We start from the raw sequence: 12,044 nt of genomic DNA, 5'->3' as shown, positions 1-12,044 counted from the left end.
GCAGTGTAGATATTTTCATGTTTATAGAGATGGCGGTGTAGATATTTCCATATTTATAAAGATAGCGGTGTATATATTTCCATCTTTCTACAGATGGCAGTGTAGATATTTCCATCTTTATACATATGGCGGTGTAGACATTTCCATATTTATACAGATGTCTGTGTAGTTATTTCCATGTGTATACAGATGGTATTGTAGGTATTTCAATGTTTATACAGATGGTGGTGTAGATATTTCCATGTTTATTCAGATGACTGTGTAGATATTTCCATGTTTTTACAGATGGCAGTGTAGATATTTCAATGTTTATAGAGATGGCGCTGTAGATATTTCCATGTTTATACAGTTAACGGTGGAGATATTTCCATGTTTATAGAGACAGCAGTGGAGATATTCCCATGTTTATACACATAGCGGTGTACATAATTCCATGTTTATAGAAACAGCGGTGTAGGTATTTCCATGTTTATACAGATAGCGGTGCAGATATTTCCATGTTTATACTGATGCCTAGGCAGTTATCACCATATTTATACAGGGGGCTGTGTAGATATTTCTATGTTTATACATATGGCAGTGTAGATATTTCCATGTTCCTACACATGACTGTGTGGGTATTTCCATGTTTCTACAGATGTCTTTGTAGATATTTCCATTTCTATAGAGATAGCAGTGCAGATATTTCCATGTTTATTGAGATAGCGGTGTATATATTTCCATGATTATACAGATCGTGGTGTAGATATTTCCATGTGTATACAGATCGCTGAGTAGATATTTCCATGTTTATACAGATGGCAGTGTAGATATTTCCATGTTTTTACAGAAATCGGTATAGATATTTCCATGTTTGTACAGATGGCGGTGTTGTTGTTTCCATCTATGCACAGATTGCCGTGTAGCTATTTCCATGTGTATACAGATGGCATTGTAGATATTTCCATGTTTATACAGATGGTGGTGTAGATATTTCCATGTCTACACAGATGACTGTATAGGTATTTCCATGTTTATACAGATGGCGGTGTAGATATTTCCATGTTTATAGAGATAGCGGTGTAAATATTTCGATATTAATACAGATAACGGTGTAGAAATTTCCATGTTTATACAGATAGCGGTGTAAATATTTCCATGTTTATACAGATCACGGTGTAGATATTTCCATGTTTATAGAGATAGAGGTGCAGATATTTCCATGTTAATACAGATAGCGGTGTTGATATTTCCATGTTGATACAGACCGCGGTGTAGGTATTTCCATGTTTACAGGTAGCGGTTCAGATATTTCCATGTTTGTACAGATTGCGGTGTTGATATTTCCATCTACACACAGATGACCATGTAGATATTTCCATGTTTATATGGATGGCGGCCCAGATATTTCTATGGATATGTAGATGGTGGTGTAGATATTTCCATGTAGATACAGATAGTGCTGTACTTATTTCCATGTTTATATAGAGAGCGGTGTAGATATTTCCATGTATGTACACATGGCTGTGTAGATATTTCCATGTTTATACAGATGGCGGTGTGGTTATTTCCATGTTTATACAGATAAATTTGTAAGTATTTCCATGTTTTTAAATATGGCGGTGTAGATATTTCGATGTTTATAGAGATAGCAGTGGAGATATTTCCATGTTAAACAGATAGCGGTGTAGTTCTCTCCATGTTTATATAGATAGCAGTGGAGATATTTCCAAGTTTATACATATAGCGGTGTAGATATTTCCATGTTTATACTGATCGCGGTGTAGATATTTCCATGTTTATACAGATGGCGTTTTAGATATTTCCATGTTCATAGAGATAGCGGTGTTTATTTTTCCATGTTTATAGAGATAGCTGTGTGGATATTTCCATGTTTATACAGATAGGGGTGTAGATATTTCCATGTTTATAGAGATGGCGGTGTAGATATTTCCATGTTTCTACAGATCACGGTGTAGGTATTTCCATGTTTATACAGATCGCGGTGTAGATATTTCCATGTTTATACAGATCATTGTGTAGATAATTCCATGTTTATACAGATCGCGGTGTTGATATTACCATGTTTATAGGGATAGCGGTGAAAATATTTCCACATTTATACAGATAGCGGTGTAGTTATTTCCATGTTTATACAGATAGCGGTGTAGATATTTCGATGTATATACAGATGGCTGTGTAGATATTTCCATGGTTATACAGATTTCTGTGTAGATATTTCCATGTTTATACAGATGCCTATGCAGATATTTCCAGATTTATACAGAGGGCTGTGTAGATATTTCTATGTTTATACAAATGGCAGTGTAGATATTTCCATGTTCCTACACATGACTGTGTAGGTATTTCCATATTTCTACAGATGTCTTTGTAGATATTTCCATGTTTATAGAAATAGCGGTGCAGATATTTCCATGTTTATACTGATCGCGGTGTAGATATTTCCATGTTTATAGAGATGGCGTTTTAGATATTTCCATGTTCATAGAGATAGCGGTGTTTATTTTTCCATGTTTATAGAGATAGCTGTGTGGATATTTCCATGTTTATACAGATAGGGGTGTAGATATTTCCATGTTTATAGAGATGACGGTGTAGATATTTCCATGTTTCTACAGATCACGGTGTAGATATTTCCATGTTTATACAGATTGCGGTGTAGATATTTCCATGTTTATACAGATCATTGTGTAGATAATTCCACGTTTATACAGATCGCGGTGTTGATATTACCATGTTTATAGGGATAGCGGTGAAAATATTTCCATATTTATACAGATAGCGGTGTAGTTATTTCCATGTTTATACAGATAGCGGTGTAGATATTTCGATGTATATACAGATGGCTGTGTAGATAATTCCATGTTTATACAGATTTCTGTGTAGATATCTTCATGTTTATACAGATGCCTATGCAGATATTTCCATATTTATACAGAGGGCTGTGTAGATATTTCTATGTTTATACAAATGGCAGTGTAGATATTTCCATGTTCCTACACATGACTGTGTAGGTATTTCCATGTTTCTACAGATGTCTTTGTAGATATTTCCATGTTTATAGATATAGCGGTGCGGATATTTCCATGTTTATACAGATAGCGGTGTATATATTTCCATGTTTATACAGATCGTGGTGTAGATATTTCCATGTTTATACAGATACCGGTGTAGATATTTCCATGTTTATACAGACCACAGTGTAGATATTTCCATGTTTATAGAGATAGCAGTGTAGATATTTCCAAGTTTGTACAGATGGCGATGTTGTTGTTTCCATCTATACACAGATTTCCGTGTAGGTATTTCCATGTGTATACAGATGGCATTGTAGATATTTCCATATTTATACAGATGGTGGTGTAGATATTTCCATGTTTACACAGATGACTGTATAGGTATTTCCATGTTTATACAGATGGCCTTGTAGATATTTCCAAGTTTATACAGATAGCGGTGTAGATATTTCCATATTTATACAGATAACGGTGAAGAAGTTTCCATGTTTATACAGATAGCGGTGTAAATATTTCCATGTTTATACAGATCACGGTGTAGATATTTCCATGTTTATAGAGATAGCGGTGTAGATATTTCCATGTTTATGCAGATAGCGTTATAGATATTTCCATGTTTATACAGACTGCGGTGTAGATATTTCCATGTTTATACAGATAGCGGTGCAGATATTTCCATGTTTGTAGAGATGGCGTTGTTGATATTTCCATCTATACACAGATGACCGTGTAGATATTTCCATGTTTATACAGATGGCGGCGCAGATATTTCCATGTATATGTAGATGGCGGTGTAGATATTTCCATGTTTATACAGATAGCGGTGTAGTTATTTCCATGTGTATACAGATGACTTTGTAGGTATTTCCATGTATATACAGATGGCGGTGTAGGTAATTCCATGTTTATAGAGATAGCTGTGTAGATATTTCCATGTTTATACAGATAGCAGTGTAGATATTTCCATGTTTATACAGATCGCGTTGTAGATATTTCCATGTTTATACAGACAGCAGTGGAGACATTTCCATGTTTATACACATAGCGGTTTACATACTTCCATGTTTATAGAGACAGCGGTGTAGGTATTTCCATGTTTATACAGATAGCGGTGCAGATATTTCCATGTTTATACAGATGCCTCTGCAGATATTTCCATATTTATACAGAGGGCTTTGTAGATATTTCCATGTTTATAGAGATAGCGGTGTAGATATTTCCATGTTTATACAGACCGCGGTGTACATATTTCCATGTTTATACAGATAGCGGTGCAGATATTTCCATGTTTGTACAGATGGCGGTGTTGATATTTCTATCTATACACTGATGACAGTGTCGATATTTCCTTGTTTACACAGATGGCGGCACAGATATTTCTATGGATATGTAGATGGCGGTATAGATATTTCCATGTTTATACAGATAGGGGTGTAGATATTTCCATGTATATACACATGGCTGTGTAGATATTTCCATGTTTATTGAGATGACTGTGTAGATATTTCCATGTTTTTACAGATGGCAGTGTAGATATTTCAATGTTTATAGAGATGGCGCTGTAGATATTTCCATGTTTATACAGATCGCGGTGTAGATATTTCCATGTTTATATAGATGGTGGTGTAGATATTACCATGTTTTTACAGCTAGCGGTGTAGATATTTGCATGTTTATACAGATCGTGGTGAAGATATTTCCATGTTTATACAGATAGCGGTGTAGATATTTCCATGTTTATAGAGATAGCGGTGTAGGTATTTCCATGTTTATAGACATAGTGGTGTAGATATTTCCATGCTAATATAGATGGCGTTGTAGGTATTTCCATGTTTATACCGATAGGGTTGTTGGTATTTCCACGTTTATACAGCTAGCGATGTAGATGTTTCCATGCTTATACAGCTCGCGGTGCAGATATTTATATCTTTATACAGATGGCATTGTAGATATTTCCTTATTCACAGTGATAGCGGTGTAGATGTTTCCATGTTTATACAGATGGCGGAGTAGTTAGTTCCATGTTTATGGAGATGGCAGTGTAGATAATTTCATGTTTATAGAGATGGCGGCGTAGGTATTTCCATGGACATGCAGATGGCGGTGTAGATATTTCCATGTTTATACAGATAGCGATGTAGATATTTCCATGTTTTCACAGATGGTGGTGTAGATATTTCCGTGTTTATACACATGGCGGAGTAGATACTTCCATCTTTATGGAGATGGCAGTGTAGATATTTTCATCTTTATGGAGATGGCAGTGTAGATATTTTCATGTTTATAGAGATGGCTGTGTAGATATTTCCTTATTTATAGAGATAGCGGTGTAATTATTTCCATCTTTCTACAGATGGCAGTGTAGATATTTCCATGTTTATACCGATGGCAGTGTAGATATTTCCATATTTATACAGATGTCAGTGTAGATATTTCCATGTCTATACAGATGGTATTGTAGGTAATTCCATGTTTATACAGATGGTGGTGTAGATATTTCCATGATTATTCAGATGACTGTGTAGATATTTCCAGGTTTTTACAGATGGAAGTGTAGATATTTCAATGTTTATAGAGATGGCGCTGTAGATATTTCCATGTTTATACAGATAACAGTGGAGGTATTTCCATGTTTATACAGAGAGCAGTGGAGATATTTCTATGTTTATACACATAGCGGTGTACATATTTCCATGTTTATAGAGACAGCGGTGTAGGTATTTCCATGTTTATTCAGGCAGCGGTGCAGATATTTCCATGTTTATACAGATGCCTATGCAGATATCTCCATATTTATACAGACGGCTATGTAGGTATTTCTATGTTTATACAGATGGCTGTGTAGATATTTCCATGTTCCTACACATGACTGTGTAGGTATTTCCATGTTTATACAGATGGCTTTGTAGATATTCCCATGTCTATAGAGATAGCGGTGCAGATATTTCCATGTTTATACCGATTGCGGCGTATATATTTCCATGTTTATACAAATCGTGGTGTAGATATTTCCATGTTTATACAGATACCGGTGTAGATATTTCCTTGTTTATACAGACCGCAGTGTAGATATTTCCATGTTTATACAAATAGCAGTGTAGATTTTTCCAAGTTTGTACAGATGGCGGTGTTGATGTTTCCATCTTTACACAGATTTCCGTGTAGGTATTTCCATGTGTATACAGATGGCGTTGTAGATATTTCCATGTTTATACAGATGGTGGTGTAGATATTTCCAGGTTTACACAGATGACTGAATAGTTATTTCCATGTTTATACAGATGGCGGTGTACATATTTCCAAGTTTATAGAGATAGCGCTGTAGATATTTTCATATTTATACAGATAACGGTGTAGAAATTTCCATGTTTATAGAGATAGCGGTGTAAATATTTCAATGTTTATACAGATAGCGGTGTTGACATTTCCATGTTTATGTAGATAGCGGTGTAGATATTTCCATGTATGTACACATGGCTGTGTAGATATTTCCATGTTTATACAGATCACGGTGTAGATATTTCCATGTTTATACCGATATCTTTGTGAGTATTTCCATGTTTATACAGATGGCGGTGTAGATATTTCGATGTTTATACAGACAGCATTGGAGATAATTCCATGTTTATACAGATAGCGGTGTAGATATTTCCACGTTTATACTGATCGCGGTGTAGATATTTCCATGTTTATAGATATGGCAGTGTAGATATTTCCATGTTCATAGAGATAGCGGTGTTGAGTTTTCCATGTTTATAGAGATAGCAGTGTGGATATTTCCATGTTTATACAGATAGGGTGGTAGATATTTCCATGTTTATAGAGATGACGGTGTAGATATTTCCATGTTTATACACATCACGGAGTAGATATTTCCATGTTTATACAGATAGCGGTGTAGATATTTCCATGTTTATACAGATCATGGCTTAGATATTTCCATGTTTATACAGATCGCGTTGTTGATATTACCATGTTTATAGGGATAGCGGTGCAAATATTTCCACATTTATACAGATAGCGGTGTAGTTATTAGCATGTTTATACAGATAGCGGTGTAGATATTTCCATGTATAAACAGATGTCTGTGTATATATTTCCATGTTTAAACAGATGGCGGTGTAGATATTTCCTTGTTTATACAAATAGCGGAGTAGTTATTTCCATGTTTATACAGATCACGGTGTAGATATTTCCTTGTTTTCACAGATATCGGTGTAGATATTTCCATGTTTACACAGATTGCGGTGTAGATATTTCCATCTTTCTACAGATGGCATTGTAGATATTCCCATGTTTATACAGATGGCGGTGTACATAATTCCATGTTTATATAGATGGTGGTGTAGATATTACCATGTTTATACAGATAGCGGTGTAGATATTTCCATGTTTATAGAGATCGTGATGAAGTTATTTCCATGTTTATACAGATCGCGGTGTAGATATTTCCTTGTTTATACAGATAGCGGTGTAGGTATTTCCATGTTTATAGAGATAGCGGTGTAGGTATTTCCATGTTTATAGACATAGCGGTGTAGATATTTCCACGTTTATACAGATAGCGGTGTAGATATTTCCATGTTTATACAGACCGCGGTGTAGATATTTCCATGTTTATGGAGATAGCAGTGTAGATATTTACATGTTTATACAGATGGCTGTGTAAATATTTACATTGTATACAGATGGCATTGTAGATATTTCCATGTTTATACAAATGGCGGTGTTGATGTTTCCATCTATACACAGATTGCCGTGTAGCTGTTTCCATGTGTATACAGACGGCATTGTAGATATTTCCATGTTTATACAGATGGTGGTGTAGGTATTTCCATGTTTACACAAATTACTCTATAGGTATTTCCATGTTTATACAAATAGCCGTATAGATATTTCCATGTTTATACATATAGCAGTGTAGATATTTCCATGTTTATACAAACAGTGGTGTAGATATTTCCATGTTTATACAGATAGCGGTGGAGATATTTCCATGGTTATATAGATAGCGGAGAAGATATTTCCATGTTTATACATATGGCGGTGTATATATTTCCAAGTTTATGCAGATATTTCCATGTTTATATATGTAGATATTTCCATGTTTATAGAGGTGGCTGTGTAGATATTTCCATGTTTATACAGATGGCAGTGTAGAAATTTCCGTGTTTATACAGATAGTGGTGTGGATATTTCTATGTTTAAACAGATGACTGTGTAGGTATTTCCATGTTTATATAGATGGCGGTGTAGATATTTCCATATTTATAGAAATAGCCATGTAGATATTTCCATGTATATACAAATAGCGGTGTAGACATTTCCATGTTTATAGAGATAGCGGTGTAGATATTTCCATATTTATACAGATAGCGGTGTAGATATTTCCATGTTTATACAGGTAGCGGTGTAGATGTTTCCATGATTATACAGATAGCGGTGTAGATATATCCATGTTTATACAGATCGAGGTGTAGTTATTTCCATGTTTATACAGACTGCGGTGTAGATATTTCCATGTTTATATAGATAGCGGAGTAGATATTTCCATATTTACAGAGATAGATGTGTAGATATTTCCATATTTCCACAGATTGCGGTGTAGATATTTCCACCTTTATACAGATAGCAGGGTAGATATTTCCATGTTTACACAAATAACGGTGTAGATATTTCCATCTTTATACAGATGTCGTTGTAGATATTTCCATGAGTATACAGATGGCAGTGTAGATATTTCCATGTTTATGCAGATAGCGGTGTGGCTATTTCCATGTTTATAGAGGTACATTGTAGATATTTTCATGTTTATAGAGATGGCTGTGTAGATATTTCTATGTTTATACAGATGGCAGAGTAGGTATTTCCACGTTTATAGAGAGAGTGGTGTAGATGTTTCCATGTTTATACAGATGACTGTGTAGCTATTTCCATGTATATACAGATGGCAGTGCAGATATTTCCATGTTTATAGAGATAGCGGTGTAGTTATTTCCATGTTTATACAGATGGCAGTGTAGATATTTTTATGTTTATGCAGAACGCGGTGTAGACATTTCCATGTTTATAGAGATAGCGGTGTAGATATTTCCATATTTATACAGATAGCGGAGTAGATATTTCCATGTTTATACAGATAGTGGTGTAGATATTTCCATGTTTATACAGATTGTGGTGTAGATATTTCCATGTTTATACAGATTTTGGTGCGGATATTTCCATGTTTATACAGATAGCGGTGTAGATATTTCCATGTTTATACAGATAGTGGTGTAGATATTTCCATGTTTCAGAGATAGAGGTGTAGATATTTCCATATTTGCACAGTTTGCGGTGTTGCTATTTCCATCCTCACACAGATTGCGGTGTACATATTTCCATGTTTAGACAGACAGCTGTGTAGATATTTCCATGTTTACACAGATAATGTTGTAGGTATTTCCATGTTTATAGAGCTGGCGATGTAGATATTTCCATGTTTATATAGATCACGGTGTAGATGTTTCCATGTTTATACAGATCATGGTGTAGATATTTCCGTGTTTTTACAGACCGTGGTGTTGATATTACCATGTTTATAGGGATAGCGGTGCAAATATTTCCACATTTATACTGATAGCGGTGTAGTTATTAGCATGTTTATACAGATAGCGGTGTAGATATTTCCGTGTATAAACAGATGTCTGTGTATATACTTCCAAGTTTAAACACATGGCGGTGTAGATATTTCCTTGTTTATACAAATAGCGTTGTAGTTATTTCCATGTTTATACAGATAGCGGTGCAGATATTTCCGTGTTTGTACAGATGGCGGTGTTGATATTTCCATCTATACACAGATGACCGTGTAGATATTTCCATGTTTATACAGATGGCGGCACAGATATTTTTATGGATATGTAGATGGCGGTGTAGATATTTCCATGCTTATACAGATAGCGGTGTAGTTATTTCCATGTTTATATAGATAGAGGTGTAGATATTTCCATGTATATACACATGGCTGTGTAGATATTTCCATGTTTATACAGATGGCGGTGTAGATATTTCCATGTTTATACAGATAACTTTGTAAGTATTTCCATGTTTATACAGATGGCGGTGCAGATATTTCCATGTTTATAGAGATAGCAGTGGAGATATTTCCATGTTTATACAGATAGCGGTGTAGATATTTCCATGTTTATACTGATCGCGGTGTAGATATTTCCATGTTTATACAGATGTCGGTGTAGATATTTCCATATTTATACAGATGTCTGTGTAGACATTTCCATGTGTATTCAGATGGTATTGTAGGTATTTCCATGTTTATACAGATGGTTGTGTAGATATTTCCATGTTTATTCGGATGACTGTGTAGATATTTCCATGTTTATACAGATTTTGGTGTGGATATTTCCATGTTTATACAGATAGCGGTGTAGATATTTCCTTGTTTATACAGATAGTGGTGTAGATATTTCCATGTTTCAGAGATAGAGGTGTAGATATTTCCATATTTGCACAGTTTGCGGTGTTGCTATTTCCATCCTCACACAGATTGCGGTGTACATATTTCCATGTTTACACAGACAGCTGTGTAGATATTTCCATGTTTACACAGATAATGTTGTAGGTATTTCCATGTTTATAGAGATGGCGATGTAGATATTTCCATGTTTATATAGATCACGGTGTAGATGTTTCCATGTTTATACAGATCATGGTGTAGATATTTCCGTGTTTTTACAGACCGCGGTGTTGATATTACCATGTTTATAGGGATAGCGGTGCAAATATTTCCACATTTATACTGATAGCGGTGTAGTTATTAGCATGTTTATACAGATAGCGGTGTAGATATTTCCGTGTATAAACAGATGTCTGTGTATATACTTCCATGTTTAAACACATGGCGGTGTAGATATTTCCTTGTTTATACAAATAGCGTTGTAGTTATTTCCATGTTTATACAGATAGCGGTGCAGATACTTCCGTGTTTGTACAGATGGCGGTGTTGATATTTCCATCTATACACAGATGACCGTGTAGATATTTCCATGTTTATACAGATGGCGGCACAGATATTTCTATGGATATGTAGATGGCGGTGTAGATATTTCCATGCTTATACAGATAGCGGTGTAGTTATTTCCATGTTTATATAGATAGAGGTGTAGATATTTCCATGTATATACACATGGCTGTGTAGATATTTCCATGTTTATACAGATGGCGGTGTAGATATTTCCATGTTTATACAGATAACTTTGTAAGTATTTCCATGTTTATACAGATGGCGGTGTAGATATTTCCATGTTTATAGAGATAGCAGTGGAGATACTTCCATGTTTATACATATAGCGGTGTAGATATTTCCATGTTTATACTGATCGCGGTGTAGATATTTCCATCTTTATACAGATGGCGGTGTAGATATTTCCATATTCATACAGATGTCTGTGTAGATATTTCCATGTGTATTCAGATGGTATTGTAGGTATTTCCATGTTTATACAGATGGTTGTGTAGATATTTCCATGTTTATTCGGATGACTGTGTAGATATTTCCATGTTTATACAGATAGCGGTGCGGATAATTCCATGTTTATACAGACAGCAATGGAGATATTACCATGTTTATACACATAGCGGTGTACATATTTCCATGTTTATAGAGACAGCGATGTAGGTATTTCCATGTTTATACAGATAGCGGTGCGGATATTTCCATGTTTATACAGATGCCTATGCAGATATTTCCATATTTATACAGAGGGCTGTGTAGATATTTCCATGTTTATACAGATGGCAGTGTAGATATTTCCACGTTCCTACAAATGACTTTGTAGTTATTTCCATGTTTATACAGATGGCTTTGCAGGTATTTCCTTGTTTATAGAGATAGCGGTGGAGATTTTTCCATGTTTCTACAGATAGTGGTGTAAATATTTCCATGTTTTATACAGATCGTGGTGTAGATATTTCCATGTTTATACAGATAGCGGTTTAGATATTTCCATGTTTATACAGATCGCGGTG

This window comes from Pan paniscus, chromosome 12, assembly GCF_029289425.2.
Source record: "Pan paniscus chromosome 12, NHGRI_mPanPan1-v2.0_pri, whole genome shotgun sequence".
NCBI lineage: Eukaryota > Metazoa > Chordata > Mammalia > Primates > Hominidae > Pan > Pan paniscus.
Note: the sequence above shows the minus strand (reverse complement) of the source record.